We start from the raw sequence: 22956 nt of genomic DNA, 5'->3' as shown, positions 1-22956 counted from the left end.
TAGATAGATAGATAGATAGATAGATAGATAGATAGATAGATAGATAGATATAACAGTGTCCTTTGAAGTTAAACTGCAACATTATGACTATCAATGCCATTGTTAGAATACCAGCATCATTTCCATCCTGAAGTGGGAGTGAATCATCATGGTATCTGGATTATTTCTGAAATGAATTATTTGCTGTGTAATTATTTTTTTATATTCCTATATTTATCTGATCAAGCGCTTGCTAATGAATAGGCTTGTTGTGTCAGGCCGGCTACACCCTCACCTTATAGGTGCAGTATGCAGGCAGACTCGATTTTTACTGTTTCGAAAGGAAAGCTTTGAAAGCTTTGCATTTTTAAGATATCTTCCTGCCCAGAATGCACTGTGACTGATGCAGATGTGCCTGCAGCTAAAACGGTGACCATAAATAAGAAGCAACTACAATAAATAAATACATGTTTGTATTGCTAATGTAAAAGGGTGACCCTGCACAGTGCAAGCGAGCAGCTTAACCGCTGAGACGGGCTCGTCTGCATTCCTGGTTTTAGAGCTTTTAACCTCATCTCCTCTCACTGACGGGACAGAATCCGTAACAGCAGCACGTCACACAACACTGCCCTTATGTTTTCCATGTGCATGATAGCATGCAAGTCTGTCATTAGTTAATTACTTATGTACTTTTTAACTAACACACATGAAAGGAACTATGGGGTCTGTACTGTTGATCTTCCCTTTGTTTAAATGACTAAAATAAGATCTTCACAGATTAAAAGTAAATGCAATTGCAGGTTTGGTTCTATATTAATATTCAGTTATGAGTGTGAAGTATATTAACACTAGTGAAGTATATTTACACTGTAAGTGAATGTGACCCTCATCTCAACAAGACGTTTCTCTTGGGCTAAAATAAAATACAATTCAATAAAAATAAACTCATTGGTGGGATAGGGATAAAGAACTGGATTCACTTAGCTTTTGCTCCGCCCCAAAGTTTGCTCCTATTTTTAAACACAAAAACTGCTAATTATTTAGAACAAGACATAAAAATCTCTGAATGTTTAATGCAAGTGCTTCTACACACACCTGCTTTCCTGATCATTAGCAGATAGTTTTATTTCACTTTGAGTAAACTTTGACTGGAGTAAAAGCTTGGAAAATCTGACCCAAAGTCTTAAATAAATAAACTGAACAAGGTTGTTTAATCTTTGAGACCCATAGTTAAACAAGAGCCAGATTTCAAATTGCTTTCTGCACTGAGCAGCTGTCATTTTTCATTGAGCTGAGTGATAGGCTGCCTGCTCTGCACACAAAGACCAGACCCTCCTAGTCTCCTCCTTTATTTGAACAGGGCCCCTCTCTGCACCTGCTTGAAGATAGCCACCAACTGGCTGCAGCTGCAACTCCTAGTACTGAAACTACAGCCTGTTCAAAGCATGTGCGCTCTGAACTCCACGCAGCAAAGGAAACAAAGACTCTATGTTTTCTGACTTTTTAGAAATGTACCTCCTTTCGAGACACTGTTCTCCTTCTATATGAGTGTAGATTCAAAGTGCTTCTGTGGTATTTAACAGCTTATACAATACAATACAAATGTGTTTTATATAGCACCCTCCCTAAAAAAACAACAATAGAGCTCATATGTACAATACACACACGCTACGACCATTCAAAAAAATGTTTTTAATTTAGACTTAAAAGAATCCAATGTTTTCAACCTACCTAACGTCAACTGGAACAGAGGAGCACACAAACGAGGAGCGCACCAGCAAAAAGCTCTGACTCCAGCTGATTGAATCTGATTTTACAGGTGAGAATACAAGGCTGCAGAAAGCCTAGTCTGGGGTGGGGTATGCTGTAGGAGCAGTTTAAATGAGAAGCAGGAGCAGCATTGATGTAACTGCTTGGTTAAATGAGTGTATCTGTCCAAGGAAAAGCTGTGTTTTCCAGACTACAAGCCTGAAGAATGGCAGTCTTGTGTTAATATTCCTAACAATACCATTGTGTAAAAGCACTCAAATTTGCAGTTTAGTTGTCTGCCTGAGTATCAACCGTCTTGTCTCTGCTGGTTCCTTGTAAGTCGAGAATGAAAGGATCCCAATAATTCAGCATCATCAACAAGGCTTGCTGGTCCATTCCGTACCCTCACCACCACATACAAGCCCCAGCTGTGACCTCTGGTCCTGGTTTCTTTGCTGCACTAAAAGCATTGGCTAGGGTTAACTATGTCAGCTCCTTTTAAGATTTTAAAGACTTCAATCAAGTCCCCTCTAGTACTTCAATGTTCTAGGCTAAATGAATAGCTCATTCCTTTAAGCCCTGGGATTAGTCTGGTTGCTTTTCGCTGGACTCTCTCCAAGGACACAGATCACTTGTAGATCTGCTGGATCAACTGACAACTGGCAGCAACATTTAAAATAAAAACAAAGCAAACTGGCTTTTCTTGAATCAGCACAGCCATCTCCTGTGGTGCTTTTACTTTATCACGTAAACCCAATTACGAGTCCCTAATTACCATCTCTGAACAGACCATTGATGGAATTTGTAACAGTTTCAGGTCAGGTCATGCCTAAGGGAGGTTATCAAAATAACTATGATGCCAAAAAAGCAATTTTTGGTTCCTCTTTGTTTAAACAAATTACACTATAGATTCTTAGTACTATTCATTTTTTTGTGGGGTAGGTCACATGATGGATTGCATTTAGACCATTGGAATGAATAAGCCCCACAACATAGACAGCAAATTACTAGGTGCCTGATTCCCTGAACTGTAAGGAATGTTTTAAGGACTGTGTTTTGAAACGTGTTTTCTTAGGTTACACAGTGCTTTGTACCCACTCTAAAGCAGATGAAAGCAGGTTTCATGAACTGCAAACTTGATTTAATCAATCAAACAAAACATTCCTTACAGCATTTTGTTTTGTGAATAAGGCCCCAGGTACCTACTGCACATTAAAGTAAAACAAACTAGCAAACAACCGAGACATCGTCAGCATATGACAAGGTGGGCCAGTGATACCATGACTAGTGCAAATAAGAAAAAAGAGAACTGGGTTATATAGCCTTGCTTAGGACTCCTTTATGGACCTCTGCATGCATTCAAGGAGTCAGTGACAATGAGGCCTGAATCCCAGGGCAGGGAGAGGAAGACTGCCCACTGGGATCGGATCCATACAATCCCAGCAGGGGATGCTCGGACCCACATAATCTCAGTAGGGGATGCTGCTCAGTCTTGTGATGTGGAAGGTACTGCATGTACACTTTAGTGATACACCACAGGTGAATGGGTAGCTAGAAAATAAATAGGCCAGGAGGGTAAAGTTCAGATATAGTTAAATTAGGAAAGCCAACACTGGATATAAAATATGGACAGACAGATGGAAAAGAGTTATAACATTTTATAGTGGTAAAATAATAAATATGCAGTATACTGTATATAAGCACACTGAAAGCATAGAGAATGAAAGCACAGTGAGCTGCATGCTGTGAATGACCAAGAACCAAGAAAAATAGCCAGGAAGCAGAACAATTAGGCACCAAGTTTACAGACTTCAATGGTCTGTTTTAAGGAATGTTTTATTAATGACTGTTTTTTTTTAAAGCCCATTTTGATACAAAATGAAGTTCTCAGTTTATGAGCCCTGTTCCCACTGTTTTTGTTTAGCAGTAGCACTGTTTAACCTGAGAGAATGCTTACACGTCACCCCTTTCGTATGCTTTCATTTAGCCTTGATTGCAGACAGAGCATACTATTGCAAACAATTACAATGGATTTAGGCATCTCATGAAATTGCCTTGATGTTATGTGCAAATGTTGTGGGTCCATGATATGAGGCTGTTTTTCAAGCAGTTGTTAAAAAAATATTAAAACCTTGTTTAATTCATCAAGACACACTTTTATAAAGCAGATGAAGGGCCCTGCACTGTTTTGAAGGACTGTTTGACATTCTTTAATTCTTTCTAATTCTAATTCTTTCTCTGAAACAGTTATAAAAAGGGATTCATGAACTATACATTTGAGTTAATGAATCAAAATGGCTTTTAAAAACGCTATGGCAGGGCTATCCAATCAAGATAAAATGAGATCATGAACGACTTCAGGGTCCGGATGGACGTTTCATTGGTTCAGTTAAACAGTTTTGAACAGGAAAGTGTTTAACTGAGCCAGCTTTGCCCACCCCTGCTCTACTGCCAGGTTGAATGTGTGATGCTGTTGAGTGTGTTTCTAAATACAAACATAATTATATACATACAAAAGCAGATAGGTCAGTTGACACCTCTTAATGTCATGCTGTTGTTAGGGATGGGCTGATTAAATAGGACACCTTCCTGCCAGGCAGATCAGTAGGGACTGGTCCTGCATTGCATGGCAGTCTGACAGGTGTTTTGTATTGACTAGTCTAGCGAGTGCTCCATTAACAGTGAAGCCTTATGATGAACTCATTTGAGGAGGTTTACCAAAGTGTGTGAAAGAGAGAGAGTTAAGCACAGAGAGTTATGGTAAAGCCTATTAAAATATGGCAAATAATGATATAACCATGGGAAAAGTGCAGAATTACTGGGCATATTTACAGTGGTAAAATAACACATTGATTTTGAAACCCTACAAAGCATTTGTTGTCTTATAGTATGTTAAGAAAAAAAAGACTGAAACAAATGGATGCACTTCAAGTAATGGCTTAAGACAAAATGTAAACACCCCAATGTTGGAAAATGCAACTAAATATACTGTATCTATGAACAAATAACTTCAGCTAAATGTTTACACGAAAAATGTTTTATAAAAAAAAATACAAACTGCAAACTCGTTGTCACTCAGCAACAGAGAGTTAACAAAAGTTTACAGAATCTGAAGTGTGGTGCCGTCACACCTGGATAGTTGTGTTTGGTGTATTCTGGAATGCCCATTTGGAATGTTGTTATTGTTTTTTATACCACGTTAATTGACATACAACAGCGTTGGAGAAGCTACAAAATACCCTCTGTGTGCACACTCAGTTTTTGCTAAGGTTGAACAAAGGTTTAGTCTACTGACATAAAATTTGGTATGTGAACTTGTCAAACAGCACAGAAAAAAAACAACAATCACTGTAATCTATGTTTGACAACATGCTACAAACAAGTATAATTATACAGCACTGAACAAAACATTCCTTAAACAGTAATGTTTTGTGAATAGGGCTTACAAAACAAACACACGTGAAGCCAGGCAGGAGGACATATATAGACTCTATAGCATGGGTGTCCAATCACAGTACTGGAGTGCCAACTCCAGGGTTAAGATCTGCAATGAGATCATGACTTCAGGCTCTGGCTGGAGGTGTAATTGGTTCAATTGAACAATTTAGAACAGGGTTGAAACAAACATGGACCCTAGAAGAGGAATCTGCGTAGGACATGCATTTCAGCTATTGTACCGGCATATTCAATAAGACAGCAATATCATTCCAAACATTCGGAATACTTCCAATAGCTGTCTTACCTAGACATGGAATAGGAGCACAGAATTGCATGGGCAGTGAATACACACAAGTACCCCTGTTGCACATCTATTGAGTGCTTATTAACATGGAAATGAACTTCAGTAAACAGGGAATTGAAAAGCAATTTCATTTGCCAGGTCAAATAAAGCTTTACCTGTACATAAAATGAGAGTGCAATGTAATAGCTTTACTATATAGTAAGGGTTTAAATACATTTACATATTTAATTAATGGCACAAGTTAGTACATGTGTGTTACCAGCAAGCTCATTAAATTCCAGTTAAAATATGATGAGTGGGTTCAATGAAACAGCTGCCTGTCCTGCTGTTGCTACCGTTCCTTAGAAGATAATCATTTGTTCACATTCTCTGATTACAGCAAAAGAAAACTTCTGTCCTATAATGCACCAATATGGCATGGACTTTATAAAAACATGATCAAAGCTATTTACTACAAAATGTCATTGATGTTTTGGGGTTTTTTTTTCAAAAGGAAAATTGCACCTAATAAAGTTACCAAACCACGAATAACAAATTGGACGTTGGTCTTAGGAGCTTGGAAGCAGTATTAAAAATGTATGCTGTATTCATTTTGGAATTATAAAGGGTGTTTATCATCCAGAACACTTTGTGTAAAGAGTGTTGAGAATCCAGCCCCAGTGCGCTTCTCTCACTTGGAACTGCCCGTTTCTGTGGTGACGTGAAATCATGTTTCCCAGGAGGCCTGTAAAGATGTCATTTAATTGAAGCCTTATCTCTGTTAGTGTTGAGGAAATGTTCTCCTATCACTGGCCTATTGAATATTGTTTACTGACTGCCTGCATCCCTCTCTGCTTTCTGACGATGAGGTGAAGATCACCTACTGTCTTAACAAAGAAATCACAACTACAGCAATAATGAATCCCAAAGTTTGAATTGAGAAAATAACAATAAATATGCTGCAGTTTGAAAATGTTAAAGCACACTGGGCTGGATTCTCAAAACAAATCATTTCGAGAGAACCTTTTATAGCTAGAGAACCACTCGTCACCAGCACAATGTTTTCTGAAAGGTGGGTATGATCCAGCTGGTATTTACTAGGAAGCGCCTCTTCTATTGCAGGAATGTCTAAATGGGAAATGGTTGAATCAGTGCTATTCAGTACTTACTCCAAAAGCTCTTCAGGTGCTTATCTTCATGATAAAGAGACCACTGACAGCAGCTGAGAGATGGGGGGTCTACATCACAATGAACCTTGAACTTATCTGCATTCCAAGTTAGTTACTGTGCTGCAGATTTAGCAGGGTGTGGAAGGAGGATATTCTTTATTAAGAAAGTTCACAAACCATCCGGCCCATCTTGCTCGTTTGGTTGTTAGTAGCTTATTGATCCCAGAATCTCATCAAGCAGCTTCTTGAAGGATCCCAGGGTGTCAGCTTCAACAACATTACAGGGGAGTTGGTTCCAGACCCTCACAAATCTCTGTGTAAAAAAGTGTCTCCTATTTTTCTGTTCTGAATGCCCCTTTATCTAATCTCCATTTGTGACCCCTGGTCCTTGTTTCTTTTTTCAGGTCGAAAAAGTCCTGTGGGTCGACATTGTCTATTCCTTTTAGGATATTGAATGTTTGAATCAGATCGCCGCGTAGTCTTCTTAATTCAAGACTGAATAGATTCAATTTTTTTACACTGTCTGCATACGACATGCCTTTTAAACCCGGGATAATTCTGGTTGCTCTTCTTTGCACTCTTTCTAGAGCAGCAATATCCTTTCTGTAGCGAGGTGACCAGAACGGAACACAATATTCTAGGTGAGTGTTGATTTAAATTCAACACTTTTCACTATATATCCAAGCATCTTGTTGGCTTTTTTTATAACTTCCCCACATTGTCTAGATGAAGACATTTATCAGTATCAGGATCTGGGGTATACTGTATAGAGGTATACGTTTTACACTATACGTTTTACACTTCCATTTACAAGCACATTCGTCTAATGAAAGTGAGGAAAACTGAGGTAAAGACCCTGCCCATACTCCAGTGCTCACACACATAGCCAGCAGACAGACACACAATGCTTCCTACAGGATGTGCATGTTTTCCCTCAGGCTGAGACATTGTATTGTATCTAATATAGCAGTGTGGAGTAGTGGTTAGGGCTCTGGACTCTTGACTGGAGGGTCATGGGTTCAATCCCAGGTAGGGGACACTGCTGCTGTACCCTTGAGCAAGGTACTTTACCTATTATTATTATTTATTTCTTAGCTGACGCCCTTATCCAGGGCGACTTACAATTGTTACAAGATATCACATTATTTTTACATACAATTACCCATTTATACAGTTGGGTTTTTACTGGAGCAATTTAGGTAAAGTACCTTGCTCAAGGCTACAACAGCAGTGTCCCCCCACCTGGGATTGAACCCACGACCCTCCAAGTCCAGAGCCCTAACCACTACTCCACACTGCTGCCCTAGATTGCTCCAGTAAAAACCCAACTGTTTAAATTGGTAATTGTATGTAAAAATAATGTGATATCTTGTGTCGCCCTGGATAAGGGTGTCTGCTAAGAAATAAATACATTAAATAATATTCTGTTAAATAATTTGGAACCTGTCCATAAAGTTAACCAACAGTTAAGTTATTTTATTTTTTTCAGTTATGCCTTTTAATAGGATCACCTGAATATGTCTATAAAACACACTAGCTTTCAAAATTCACAAAAGCTTCTTCTTCAGGTGAGGAGCGGAAACTGAAGTGAAGGAATTTCCTCTTGCGGGTCAGTTTAGCCTCCTTAGGCAAGATCAGCTGGTCCCCAAAGCTAGTGTATTAATCATACATGTTCAGCTGATTGTATTAAAAGTTATTACCAAAAGAAAATGCTGTTGCGCATCTTGTATATGTACCAACACAGCTTACACTATTATTCTACCATAAGTAGCTCAGAATTGTAGGTTGAACTTATCAGGGTCTGTAATGGTATAAGACTGTCTTCTCTTAAGTATTTTGACAAGATAGTGTCAAATCACACAGTCTTATGGAACCAACATGTTCACTCCTATATCTGTATATAAATAGGAAGACCAAGACATACAAATTCTATGAACAATTATAAGACATTTACTTTCAACCCTGGTTTGAAATATGGTTTGCTTTCTACATATTTTTATGAATCACATTTTTTTTTAGTTTTTTTTTTTTAGGGATTTCATAATTTAAAATATCTACTAAAAATCCTGGTTCTCATGTTTGCATTAAAGGAGAGAATGATCCAAATTCCATTTTAATAGCAGTACCACATTTCCAATGATTCTGAGTACAATGGCAGACATACGTAGTTAGACATGAATTAAAGTCAGTCGCCACTCTTGTTCGGTCTTGTTCTTTTACTGACTGTGTTTATAATAGACTCAGCTACACTATAACATCATCTTCAGCTGTTGTAAGTTCACTTCTGTACAAGACACTCCCCTGATTTGACACCATGTCTTCCCATCCATTGTCATCGGCACAGCAATCTTTCAAAGCCCTTTCTGTCTTTCCTCTCTTTTGTACTCACACTTTGATATGCTGTTCCTAGACCATGGCTAGTCTCTATAGAAGTTTGCAAGTCCATCTGTCGTATTTATTCCGCTGGCCAGATGTCCAGACCCAGTGCCAATCGCTTCTGGAGACTGGAGAACCCCCCCCCCCCCCCCTCACAAAGGATTCAATACTAACCGTTCAACTTCCAAATCCATGTGCAGCCTCAGCTTGCAGCAATGCCTTTGTGTTTGAATTTCACCTTGCTCATCTATTCAGGTTTATTGTTCTCCTCAGTGGGTTTTAGCAGCTGCGAGTTAAGATGAACACAACATTGAATCCAGTACTTTTTCATGTTTGCATAAGATTTTAAGTGTTTTTTATTGTAGCACCCCAGACCCGGTGTAACCTTGAGTCGGATATAAGATCGTTGACTACGCCACACTTACTAGATGTTATAATTATATAAGGGATGTTAGATTTTTACCCTGTTAAATATTAATCCCCAACACAGAGTCCCTTCAATTTAATGAAAGACATAGACGTGAATGCAGTTCAAATTGCCCCGATGGAGCTATTTATTAGAATACAATAAAGCTATAGATAGAAAAGTTCAAAAATGTGTATTATGGAATTCAAACAAAGTAAGCAAACAGTAACAATCCAGATCACTGATTAGACCGATATAGTACCAAGACAACCTAGCAAGACGTAATTGTGTATAATTGATAGTATTCAATATCAGATATTCATACAGAAATTATAACATTCAATAGTAAAGTAAACACCAACTGGGCTGGTGTAATAATATGACAAAATATCACAGTACCACAAATAGTATCCAAGGATTAATCTTTTAAAACACCAACTAGATTTGTATAAGAAACAAAAGTGCAAAGCGCAAGCGAAATCTCAAGGGTCAGTAACTATATACAAATATCACTAGTTTAATAAGCATCAATAATCAAACACCCATGTAATCAGTGTTGTTGAGCATTACATCAAAGGTTTATATGGTAAACTTGCACAGTCATTTTTCAGTTTACCCCATTTTTTCACAGCTTAAAAATGGGTTACAATGAAATATTTCATATATTCCTCTGGTTTCCAGTATGGCTTTACTACATTTTATATGTTTTGCTAATTTCCTATATTATACTGCAGTGTATTTTTAAAAAGGGGAAGCTATGAGTCTCTATTAAAAGAAAAAGTTCCCAGTGTCTATTAAAACGATACCTGTTTTGGACAGGATGTGGTGATACTTTGAGTACTGGTGCGTGTGAATCAGCTCACAAACCTTTGAAGGCACAGACAGCTCCACGGCAACGGTTTTGTATTGCAGTGCATCAAGGGAGCTTCCTGTTTACAGAAACTGTCTCACATTCCCCTGCGGACAACATTCAACACAGGAGCGAAAACACAAGTGAAGCCCCACCTGTTGCTACAAGACAAGACAAGACAGGCACCTGTGTGAGAACATACCAGTATCTCAGGAGGGCACTTGTTTATATTTTGCGCCCAAACTGACAAAACAAAGAAAAACCTGTTTTTATCAACAGTGTTTTCTTCCTGTGCTGTGTGCTATACATTACCATTATTCATGATATATTTTCAAAGGTGTGGATACTGTTTTAGATAGGTAGTGTAAAGCGAATGGTCCTTTTAAATAGAACTTGATTATATTCAGTTTGTTGGTTTATTGTGTGTGTTGTTGCCCAACTGGTGTCCTTATCCACTGCAGCCACGGTTTTCCAGTCTATCAGTCACTCCGCTGGGTGTCTTCAGGGAGGCAAATTGGGATTTTTCTGAAGCAAGGTGGGGAACCATATCTGTGTCGCACAGACTTTAGTGCACAATTCGACACCTATAGGTGTCTGAGCACAGTGCAACACTAATATGCTTCCCCACCTCATTCATCTTTGAGTAGATCCTATGGTTTGAAAAAGGACATTTTTGCTGGTCATCAAATAATGATCTAAGCAGAAATAACAAAAGAGAATGGTAATAAACATGCATAATAGGATATTAAACAAAACCAAATAACAGTACATATTTGGAAAGTGTTAATTATATAAAGAAGCCTTTGGAGACAGCTTTGTATGGGAGGCCCCCCATTATGTGGTTAGTCATAATCCCTGATGTGATGTTTCTTCATTGTAATTATTTTCTTGTAAACTCTTTAATGTGACCTGATATCATTCAAGTCTGATGGTATGAGTTTTAAAAACATAATTAATAATCAAAGTGCTTAATTCAGAAAGGAGGCACATTGAATTAATTGTATGCATACCTTATTCTATGCAACCCTTAGGAGTAATTTAAATACATTTTTTGGTGTTTTCTTTATAAACACTTCCTGAGGAAAAGGGCATCACATTTCTAAATGTATGCTTTGCTTCCTGAGTTTTAAAAAGGCTTGAAAGTGTTTTTTAGTTCACAGATTGACGCAGGGTCAAGCAGATTTAAAGGGGGCAGGGAGGCTTGTGTTGCAGTCGACACAAAAATAGGAGTGGCAAACACTGTTGCAGCAGCAAAGGTCATTCAAAATGACCTAGACAGCATTCAGAACTGGGCATGGCATGACATTTAATAGAGAAAAGTGTAAAGTATTGCATGCAGGCAAAATAAATGTGCATTATAAATATCATATGGGAGATACTGAAATTGAAGAAGGAATCTATGAAAAAGACCTAGGAGTTTATGTTGACTCAGAAATGTCTTCATCTAGACAATGTGGGGAAACTATAAAAAAGGCCAACAAGATGCTCGGATATATTGTGAGAAGTGTTTAATTTAAATCAAGGGAAGTAATGTTAAAACTTTACAATGCATTAGTAAGACCTCACCTAGAATATTGTGTTCAGTCCTGGTCACCTTGTTATAAAAAGGATATTGCTGTTCTAGAAAGAGTGCAAAGAAGAGCGACCAGAATTATCCCGGGTTTAAAAGGCATGTTGTATGCAGACAGGCTAAAAGAATTGAATCTATTCAGTCTTGAACAAAGAAGACTACGCGGTGATCTGATTCAAACATTCAAAATCCTAAAAGGTATAGACAATGTCAACCCAGGGGACTTCTTTGACCTGAAAAAAGAAACAAGGACCAGGGGTGACAAATGGAGATTAGATAAAGGGGCATTCAGAACAGAAAATAGGAGGCACTTTTTTACACAGAGAATTGTGAGGGTCTGGAACCAACTCCCCAGTAATGTTGTTGAAGCTGACACCCTGGGGATCCTTCAAGAAGCTGCTTGATGAGATTCTGGGATCAATAAGCTACTAACAACCAAACGAGCAAGATGGGCTGAATGGCCTCCTCTCGTTTGTAAACGTTCTTATGTTCTTATGTTCTTATGCTTCTGCAAAAATTACAGAGCGAATTAAACGTAATGCTGAAATGACCACTGTTGTGCTTGAACCAGAGTTCATCATTTTACCCACAAAGACAGAAACTTCAAATGCAAATCCCAGTAAGTCTGGGCGACAAGTACCGAGCTATTAAGGAACACTGCACAGGATTTAGCAATGCAAAGCTTCCAGGCACGACACCTTCTAATGTGTCTGTCAGCTCAAAAGAGCCACATTTCTGTAACACCTGCCGATAATCCTGCAGGCTCCCAGTGCTCAGACAGTGTTGGCTTGTCAGGGGAATGGGGTAATCCAATCCCAAACAACCTGCTGAAAAGGGCTAAATGATACTTCATGATCAGACTTCAAGTGCAAGTTCAAACTGTGTCACAAACACAGGTCTGTTGCTGCTTAAGTGGTGTTGTCAAGCCGGTGCGTGCCAGAACGTGGTGGAATGCGTCAGAGCGCCAGTTCTTTAACTGATTTAATAACTATTATTATTATTATTATTATTATTATTATTATTATTATTATTATTGTTGTTATTATTATTATTATCATTATTATTATTATTATTGTTATTATTTATTTCTTAGCAGACGCCCTTATCCAGGGTGACTTACAATTGTCAGAAGATATCACATTATTTTCACATACAATTACCCATTTATACAGTTGGGTTTTTACTTGAGCAATCTCGGTAAAGTACCTTGCAGTGTCCCCCACCTGGGATTGAACCCACGACCCTCCGGTCAAGAGTCCAGAGCCCTAACCACTACTCCACACTGCTAATATCATTTTCTAATGGGCATGCTGCTGAAAATAACCCCTTTAGTCGGATTTCTTACATGAGGTGGTTGATCACAAGGGGTGTGCAACCCTCATTTCTGTCCCCGCTGTAACTGTGGTTTCATATAGAGATTTTCGATTTACTAACTCAAAGTTGCAGCAGGGACATACATTACAGTTGCACACCCCTCGTGCTACTTTACTAAAACCCCTCAGTATTTTCAAAAGCAGTCCCTACCAGTGGTTGAAGGACATTGGTTAGTAAGCCAGATAAATGATCTAAGCAGTTATACATCATCAGCTCATTTAATAATACATTTAGATGCTTGTTATGGGATCCCTAAACTAGCGTGACCTGTGAAAAAGCATAACACGGTGAAGAATATAGAGAGGATACACTATGGTTATAATAATCAATGAGCGAGGGGAGGCATAAATCAACACAAGTTACTCACAGATAGATTGTTTGACTTACCCACTAAGAACCATTGTGCTTTTTGTTTATACCACATCAACCATTTACTCAGGATGATACATTGAATTAAGTGATTTATTTGTGTTTTAGGGATTAAAAGTTATCTTTGCTGTGTGGAGCTCTGAATTCAAAGCTTAGTGAAGCCTCTATTGTGGCATCACACTGCTACAAGCTGACCATTGAAATATGAAAAAAAAATAGCTGACGGAACACTTAAGCCGATGGAACACGAAGCCATTTTGTGGCTTGGAGACAAGGTTTCAGGCCACTGCACGGCTCACCAGGGGAGACTCGATACAGCAAAGTTGCCTCAAACTAAGTCTCTATAGTCTCCTGGAACCAGGTTTTAAGCCACTGTTCCTGAAAAAGGGGCTTTGTGTTTCCTTAGCTTTAGAAATGTGGAATGAAACGCAATGGAAGCTAGTTAAGAAGTACCTGTGCTGGTTTGCTTCTGTTTGTAGTTTGTTTTCTTGGAATGTCTAAAATCTAAATTCCAGTTTACTTGGTTTCTTAAGACTAGTAAAAGTGGCTTAGTGCCCTGTACACTGTGGGCTAGACTGTTTAATCTTATTCAACTCAAAGCATTTGCTGGATTAAAATAGTGATTGAGCAGTAGGACACAACCCCAGCACCTACTCCCCACCTGACACACATTTCCACAGTGAAAATGCAGTCCCACATAACATGGCAAAGGCACATTTTCTTAAGAGTAATAAAACAATTGCAGACAAAGGGAATTCCAGATTTTACTTTGGCCAGTCAGGAGATTATTTATTGTATCGCTTATATTTCCCCCTTCTATCTGACGTTAGTGACACTGCTTAAACTCAACGGCCTGCTTAAAACTACCACCAATTTGTTTAACAAAGGTTCACAGCGACGCTGCCAGAGTCCTTTGCAAGTACAGACAGCACCACATGGTTTCAACAGGTCGCCCACATCAACTATTTCACTCATACAACACCTTTGTTGTTTTGGGTGGATGAGTTTATGTTGGGTGGATGTGTTTATACATAGGAAAAGCGTGTTTGCTTTTAGAGTATTACTGAAATGTGAACATTTAGCATTGAAACCTATTAGATGCCACTACACTTATTTTGCTGAGTTTAGATCTCACACATTCTAAACATCTCACCCACAGCACATTCTATATACACAGGTTACATCTGTTTATATCAGCTTTTCATCTGTTTTCTTTATTTAGATTAAATTATTTCTATTGCTTTGCTCATAGGACTGACACAGCAAAGAGAAATATACATTAGAAATCCACCTGCACAGCTTTTATCAATTTACCATGCTGCTGTAAACAATGCTAGTTTATAAACATCTCCTTGCATTTGCACTCATCTTCAAACACTTATAATCGGACACAGGCTTCTTTAAGAAACCAAAGAATAAAAACATTCTCACAGATAATAGAATTATCATTACTATTAGAAATAGTATTTTTAGATTAATTCCTGGCTGTAATCTGCCAGGGCTTGTGAAACTTAATTAATAACACATAAATAAAAATGACTGCAGACAAGAACCTTTTGAATTCTATTGCAGGGAGTTTGTACGCTCTGCGTGATTGATTTAAACCCTGCTGCTGGCTGATATCACAGGTCTCCTGTAAATGGCTGTGACACGCTCTATTGAAACCAGAAGGGCACACAAAGAGTTTAATGAGATTAAGTAACAATTAACACAAAGAAAACAATATAAAGATTCAGGAATGTTTTCTGCAACAGAGACTGTCAATTCGATGGCCTACTTTTTCTTCTATTATTTCGGGAGATTAAAGTTATTTTACAACCCACATTTTCAAGCACATCCACCTCCTCTTGTAAAGCATTCGGTTTCATTTACAAATGATAGTGTGAAGGGGTGCTCCTCGCCCCTGTGCGCACTTCATGTTTTGTATTTGTATTTGTTGTATTATTATTTAAAGGTACTGTCTTGTGTGTGAACGTTGTTTTCTTGTTAAGTATTTTACAGCATGGATGGGGTTAAAATTCCCCATCCATGCTAAACTCGTGCCGAATGTGTCCATCTCCAGATGGATTAATGTATTACTACTCTGGAGACGGTCATAAAAACCCGCAGCTTTGACTGAACGAGGATAGTGTGTTCAGAGGCGGAATGAGAGACGTGAGTCTGGAGATAAAAAGAATACATCTAGAGAACAATTACTTGTTTGTTCCAAATCTGTTGTGTTTGTCTGTTTTGGCCACTGTGCCGTTTGGTTTGTACAAGTGTTTTGTTTTGCTTGTTCAATCTTTTTATTTATTATTAAATGTGCACACCAGCACTTCACCCGTAGTACTTGCCTGATGTGTCCATCTCTTCCGGGTCTGACGTCATCCACAAGCCATCCGAGTCACAGATACATTTGTCACTAACTTACCATGACCTGCTTTCACAGTGTGTGCCTGACAAATGTCAAGTTTCGTCAAATTCAGGCTAGTGGTTCCTACTTTAATTTGCTCAACAAATCAGAAACTAGAACTGAAAGAGCCCATTATGACTCTTATTCAGATATCTCAATAACTAAGGAATGTCCATACCAAGGCTTAGGACAGCTGAATGAGAGGTTCCAATGATACAATCCAAAATATAAATGCACTTCCGAAAAGTATTGGAGCTGTAGAGGAAGGGGCCTGAATTACATTAAAGTTAGCTATGTACATTGTTGAAATGCTATCCATTTTGTTTTAATCCAGGCCTGGGACCACATAAGTAGCAGACAGTTATTGCAATTTATGTTATGTGGTACTTTTTAAAAGATTCTATAAGGATAGCTACGCCATAATGAAGGTTGTAAAATAGAGCGGAGATGGCAGGAATCTAAATGGCACGTTCATTACATCGCGTGGAAGGGCCACCTGGTTAAATATAGGAAGGCACTGGCGTTTCATCTGGAATTGATTATTGTAATGCACTTTTTTCTGGTGTCCCAAAACATGCGGTATCCCGCTTGCAGCTTTTTCAGAATATCGCCGCTTGAATTCTTACTAAAACCAGTAAAAGGTGAACATATTACCCCTGTTCTGGCCTCTTTACACTGGCACCCTGTGCAGTATAGAATTGATTTTTAAGATCTTGCTGTTAATTTACAAGGCCCTGACTAGATTAACACATAGTTATTTGCAGGAGTTACTGACCCCATATCTCCCAAACCGCACTCTGAGATCACAGGATGCAGGGCTGCTGGTTATTCCTAGGGTCAACAAGAGCAACACGGGAGGAAGGGCTTTTTCTTGTAGAGCTCCTAAATTTGTCAGGGAAGCTGAGATTGTTACAGTTTTCAAGACAAGACTAAAGACACACTTTTATAAAATGGCTTTCTTATCTTAGTGGGTTTTAATGTAACTTTAAAATTGCTGCTTTTGTATTGTGTATGCTGTTATTTAGATGTGTTATTTAAATGGTCTGATTGTGGCAGTTGCATGTGTGACATAAGAACATAAGAAAGTTTACAATCGAGAGGAAGCCATTCAGCCCATCTTGCTCGTTTGGTTGTTAATAGCTTATTGATCCCAGAATCTCATCAAGCAGCTTCTTGAAGGATCCCAGGGTGTCAGCTTCAACAATATTACTGGGGAGTTGGTTCCAGACCCTCACAATTCTCTGTGTAAAAAAGTGCCTCCTATATTCTGATCTGAATGCCCCTTTATCTAATCTCCATTTGTGACCCCTGGTCCTTGTTTCTTTTTTCAGGTCAAAAAAGTCCCCTGGGTCGACATTGTCTATACCTTTTAGGATATGGAATGCTTGAATCAGATCCCTCGTAGTCTTCTTTTTTCAAGACTGAATAGATTTAATTATTTTAGCATGTCTGCATACGACATGCCTTTTAAACCCGGGATAATTCTGGTTGCTCTTCTTTGCACTCTTTCTAGAGCAACAATATCCTTTTTGTAACGAGGTGACCAGAACTGAACACAATATTCTAGGTGAGGTCTTACTAATGCATTGTAAAGTTTTAACATTACTTCCCTTGATTTAAATTCAACACTTTTCACTATATATCCAAGCATGTTGTTGGCCTTTTTTATAGCTTGTCCAGATGAAGACATTTCTGAGTCAACATAAACTCCTAGGTCATTTTCATAGATTCCTTCTTCAATTGCAGTATCTCCCATATGATATTTATAATGTGCATTTTTATTGTCTGCGTGCAGTACCTTACACTTTTCTCTATTAAATGTCATTTGCCATGTGTCTGCCCAGTTCTGAATGCTGTCTAGATCATTTTGAATGACCTTTGCTGCTGCAACAGTGTTTGCCACTCCTCCTATTTTTGTGTCGTCTGCAAATTTAACAAGTTTGCTTACTATACCAAAATCTAAATCATTAATGTAGATCAGGAATAGCAGAGGACCTAATACTGATTCCTGTGGTACACCACTGGTTACCTCGCTCCATTTTGAGGTTTCTCCTCTAATCAGTACTTTCTGTTTTCTACATGTTATCCACTCCCTAATCCATGTGCATGCATTTCCTTGATTCCCTACTGCGTTCAGTTTGAGAATTATTTTTTTATGCTGGACTTTGTCAAAAGCTTTCTGGAAATCTAAATAAACCATGTTGTATGATTTGCAATTATCCATTGTTGATGTTGCATCCTCAAAAAAATCAAGCAGGTTAGTTAGACACGATCTCCCTTTCCTAAAACCATGCTAACTGTCTCCCAGGATATTGTTACCATATAGGTAATATTTTTTATCTTTTTATAGTTTCCATAAGTTTACATATAATAGAAGTCAGGCTTATTGGTCTGTAGTTACCTGGTTCGGTTTTGTCTCCCTTTTTGTGGATCGGTATTACGTTTGCAATTTTCCAGTCTAAAACACTATGTATTGTGTTTTTTAGTGTTTTATTTCTGACTGTACAGTGCTTTGCGATACTTTTATATAAAAAGCGCTATATAAATGCAATAAATGAATAAATAAATAAGTAATTAATTTGTATGTCCTATGTTAAACTGCCTCTAATGCACTGTTAGATATTTCACTTTCATAACGTTGGCCCCTTTATTATTTTTTAAACAGTGACAATATTTTGATCCACCACCGTTGAGATCAACTGAATATATTCTGTTTTGTTTTTGTGCTGGTGACCTCAGGAGCACCTCTTACTTTTGCAAACACAACTCACAGCCAAGGCTTACTATACCTTATAATATTTTAGTCAAGCCCACATGCAAACCTTAAGGCTTTTGTCTGATACTCTGCAGGCTGTTATGGCATGTGGCATCTAACAGTTTTCTCCTGTCTATATATTCTACAATGAATAAAGGTGTTGGTGGGGAGCCTTTGCTAATGGCCTTGAACAATACCCTCAGAGCATTTGCACAAGGAGTTCCCTTGCGCTGTGGTGTTTCCTTGGTTTTCAGGTGGAGACTGAGCCATGTTGAATTAGCACCTGGTTTAGGCTACAAAGAGAACCCCCCACCCCTCGTTTCCGACTCCCTAATGCCCTGTTTACACATGCCAGCTCCCCGCCTTGTGTACAGGGATGGGGGTAGCCAGGCCTCGCCTGTGTCTGGCAGCAGGAAACCTTCTGCACAGGCGGATGGGGGAAGTGTCCAGCACAGGGCAGGAATGCCATTGTAATTGGGTGGGGAGGGGGTGCAAAGGGGTGGATGCATTTCACTAAAGTCTTTTAATTCCAGCGGGGAACTTTATTATTCTTTAGACATGTATATATAGGTCATTCCACACCAACACACATTTGTTGCCGGCCCGTCTGACCAATGGGCACCCTGGGAATACTTTATGTTCTGGGTCTGACTACTCAATGGGCCGTAATCCAACATTTATTTTTCTGCAAGTGCAGATTGTTCATCGGTTATTGCGAAAAGATGATTATATCACATTTTGTAGTAGCTAAACATGAATCCTTTCATTTTACAATTATTAGTGTCGCTCATGCAGTAGGTTTGTTTTCCTTGTTTCATGCAGCGTTGGACATTATAATACTCAAAACTCTTATCTCATTGTAAATAAAAGTCATCTTCAATAACTTCTGCATGAGTGATGCATCGACTTTCCCCAATTAGTTTTTTTCACTAGAAGCATTTCGTACTAAATGATATTCCAAGGCAATGCAGCTGTGGCAAAGCAATGATAAAGCTTCTGTGCCAAGCGGTCATGGAAGCATACAGGGGCAGCCACTGGTAAAAATGTAGCACAGTGGCAACAGCAGCATGGTGATAATGAATCATAAGTCTATGATGGACCAAATCTCGTCAACAGCTCTGTCGGGAGCGAAACCTTTTTCTCCAACACTGAAGAGCCCTGCCTTCCTCACGGCTGCAGCTGTTAATTAGATTAATCTTTATGGAAGGTCTGGCAGTGCCATTGAAGCCTGTGCTTGAAGGGAACCTTCCCCCACTCAGCACCAATGAAAACGAGCTCCCCCTGGCAGGCCAGGCAGCACCGAAGTGGCGGGACCCAGTGTGACTCATGTTACTTACAAAATAAATATTACAAAAGAAAGTATATATATATCCTGCTGTGGAATACAGTAGTTCCCCTTTTTTTGTTTGTCTTTCTGTTTGTTTGTTTGTTTGTTTGTTTGTTTGTTTGTTTGTTTGTTTGTTTGTTTGTTTGTTTCTTAAACTGCAGCTCTTCCTTTTGTTTCGAAATCTCCAGCGTGCATTAAAGTTGTTGATTTTTAGATTGTAACATTACAGGCCACATGTACTAAATAAATAAACAACTCAGATGGGACCCTACGATATTTATTTAACTAATCTTGTAACATAGTAAACTCATGAGTGCAGTTTATACTAGAACAAAAATCTGAAATACTATAAATGTCTGTGCCATGTTTGTAGACAACTTGAGGTCATGGAAAGTGATGACTTTATTTTTCCTTTTTTTCCTATGGACCAGGCTGCAATATAGGATACTACTATATTATACTGCGTTAATCACACAATAAAAAAAAGAAGTGACATGCCTAGCAGGAATCAAGTGCCAATGCAAATTGTCCAAGAACAAGACAATTAAAAAAACAAACAAGAAACTACTGGAATCTGAACAATAATGTCACTCTCTGCAGCTACAACTTTCCTTCCTAGTTTAATACAATACTGGGCCCTAATCCCAAACCTTAATGTTGTTCTTTTAAGGACTGTTTTTGAGGAGCACTTATAAACGTTATTTTATGCTTACACTTCATATTTGGAAACTTTCATTGATTGATTGACACGATCTGCAAACTTGTCCTTAAAGTATTGCTTGAATAAGGTCCAATTGTTTTGTCTTTTGCATCCACATTATGTAAACAACTGTTAAAATTGTTTATTTCTTTATTTTTTTACACCATCTGGAATAACTTTTTGTGTAGATGTGTAGTGCCATACAGATGCAGGAATCATACACCTGAGCTCCCAATAATTTATACAAAATAATGTTAACAGAGTTTCAACTCGATTTAATATGTTACTTGTTTTTTAAGATTACAATTTTACTTTAAAAACAATCATAGATAAATCTTGCCCATTGTCTTTTATTTTAAATTTAATCTCACTAGAGTTGTAAGCCACATAAATGGCATAACATACTACAAACAACTACAGTACTGGTAAACTCTACAACCGATAAACAAACACATCAGAAATGGACAGAATCTCTGTGAGAGTGACCCTTCTCAAGGACAGCAGAGCGTGTGTGGAGGGGGAGGGAGAGAGAGACAAGGACAGCAGTGCGTGTGTGGAGGGGGAGGGAGAGAGAGACAAGGACAGCAGTGCGTGTGTGGAGGGGGAGGGAGAGAGAGACAAGGACAGCAGTGTGTGTGTGGAGGGGGAGGGAGAGAGAGACAAGGACAGCAGTGCGTGTGTGGAGGGGGAGGGAGAGAGAGACAAGGACAGCAGTGCGTGTGTGGAGGGGGAGGGAGAGAGAGACAAGGACAGCAGTGTGTGTGTGGAGGGGGAGGGAGAGAGAGACAAGGACAGCAGTGCGTGTGTGGAGGGGGAGGGAGAGAGAGACAAGGACAGCAGTGCGTGTGTGGAGGGGGAGGGAGAGAGAGAGACAAGGACAGCAGTGCGTGTGTGGAGGGGGAGAGAGAGAGACAAGGACAGCAGTGCGTGTGTGGAGGGGGAGGGAGAGAGAGACAAGGACAGCAGTGCGTGTGTGGAGGGGGAGGGAGAGAGAGACAAGGACAGCAGTGTGTGTGTGGAGGGGGAGAGAGAGAGACAAGGACAGCAGTGCGTGTGTGGAGGGGGAGGGAGAGAGAGACAAGGACAGCAGTGCGTGTGTGGAGGGGGGGGGAGAGAGAGACAAGGACAGCAGTGCGTGTGTGGAGGGGGAGGGAGAGAGAGACAAGGACCAGTGCGTGTGTGGAGGGGGAGGGAGAGAGAGACAAGGACAGCAGTGCGTGTGTGGAGGGGGAGGGAGAGAGAGACAAGGACAGCAGTGTGTGTGTGGAGGGGGAGGGAGAGAGAGACAAGGACCAGTGCGTGTGTGGAGGGGGAGGGAGAGAGAGACAAGGACAGCAGTGTGTGTGTGGAGGGGGAGGGAGAGAGACAAGGACAGCAATGCGTGTGTGGAGGGGGAGGGAGAGAGAGAGACAAGGACAGCAGTGCGTGTGTGGAGGGGGAGGGAGAGAGAGAGACAAGGACAGCAGTGTGTGTGTGGAGGGGGAGGGAGAGAGACAAGGACAGCAGTGCGTGTGTGGAGGGGGAGGGAGAGAGAGACAAGGACAGCAGTGCGTGTGTGGAGGGGGAGGGAGAGAGAGACAAGGACAGCAGTGCGTGTGTGGAGGGGGAGAGAGAGAGACAAGGACAGCAGTGCGTGTGTGGAGGGGGAGGGAGAGAGAGACAAGGACAGCAGTGCGTGTGTGGAGGGGGAGGGAGAGAGAGACAAGGACAGCAGTGCGTGTGTGGAGGGGGAGGGAGAGAGAGACAAGGACAGCAGTGCGTGTGTGGAGGGGGAGGGAGAGAGAGACAAGGACAGCAGTGTGTGTGTGGAGGGGGAGGGAGAGAGAGACAAGGACCAGTGCGTGTGTGGAGGGGGAGGGAGAGAGAGACAAGGACAGCAGTGCGTGTGTGGAGAGAGGGGAGTAGCTGTGCAAGGAGACGTCGCGAATTTGTCTGTGTGTGTGATTCAGGAAAAAGGATTATTAACGGGTCATCGCCTCTCCTGTGAAGTCCTGCTATTTGGCACCCGCTCCCGGCGCTGTCCCATTGACAGGGTCTAATCCATTGATGAGGAGTGGTGAAGCGCTCCCCTGACACAGGCTCCCGCCAAAATCAAAGGGGGCAGATGCAAAAAAAAAAAAAAAAAAAAAAAAAAAAAAAAAAGCAGCACAGCGTTTAGCACAAGGACGCGACCAATTCGTTATTGCCTGATTGATTATTTTTATATTTGAATTATTATT

The sequence above is a fragment of the Acipenser ruthenus genome, chromosome 1 (genome assembly GCF_902713425.1).
Source record: "Acipenser ruthenus chromosome 1, fAciRut3.2 maternal haplotype, whole genome shotgun sequence".
NCBI classification, from domain to species: domain Eukaryota; kingdom Metazoa; phylum Chordata; class Actinopteri; order Acipenseriformes; family Acipenseridae; genus Acipenser; species Acipenser ruthenus.
Note: the sequence above shows the minus strand (reverse complement) of the source record.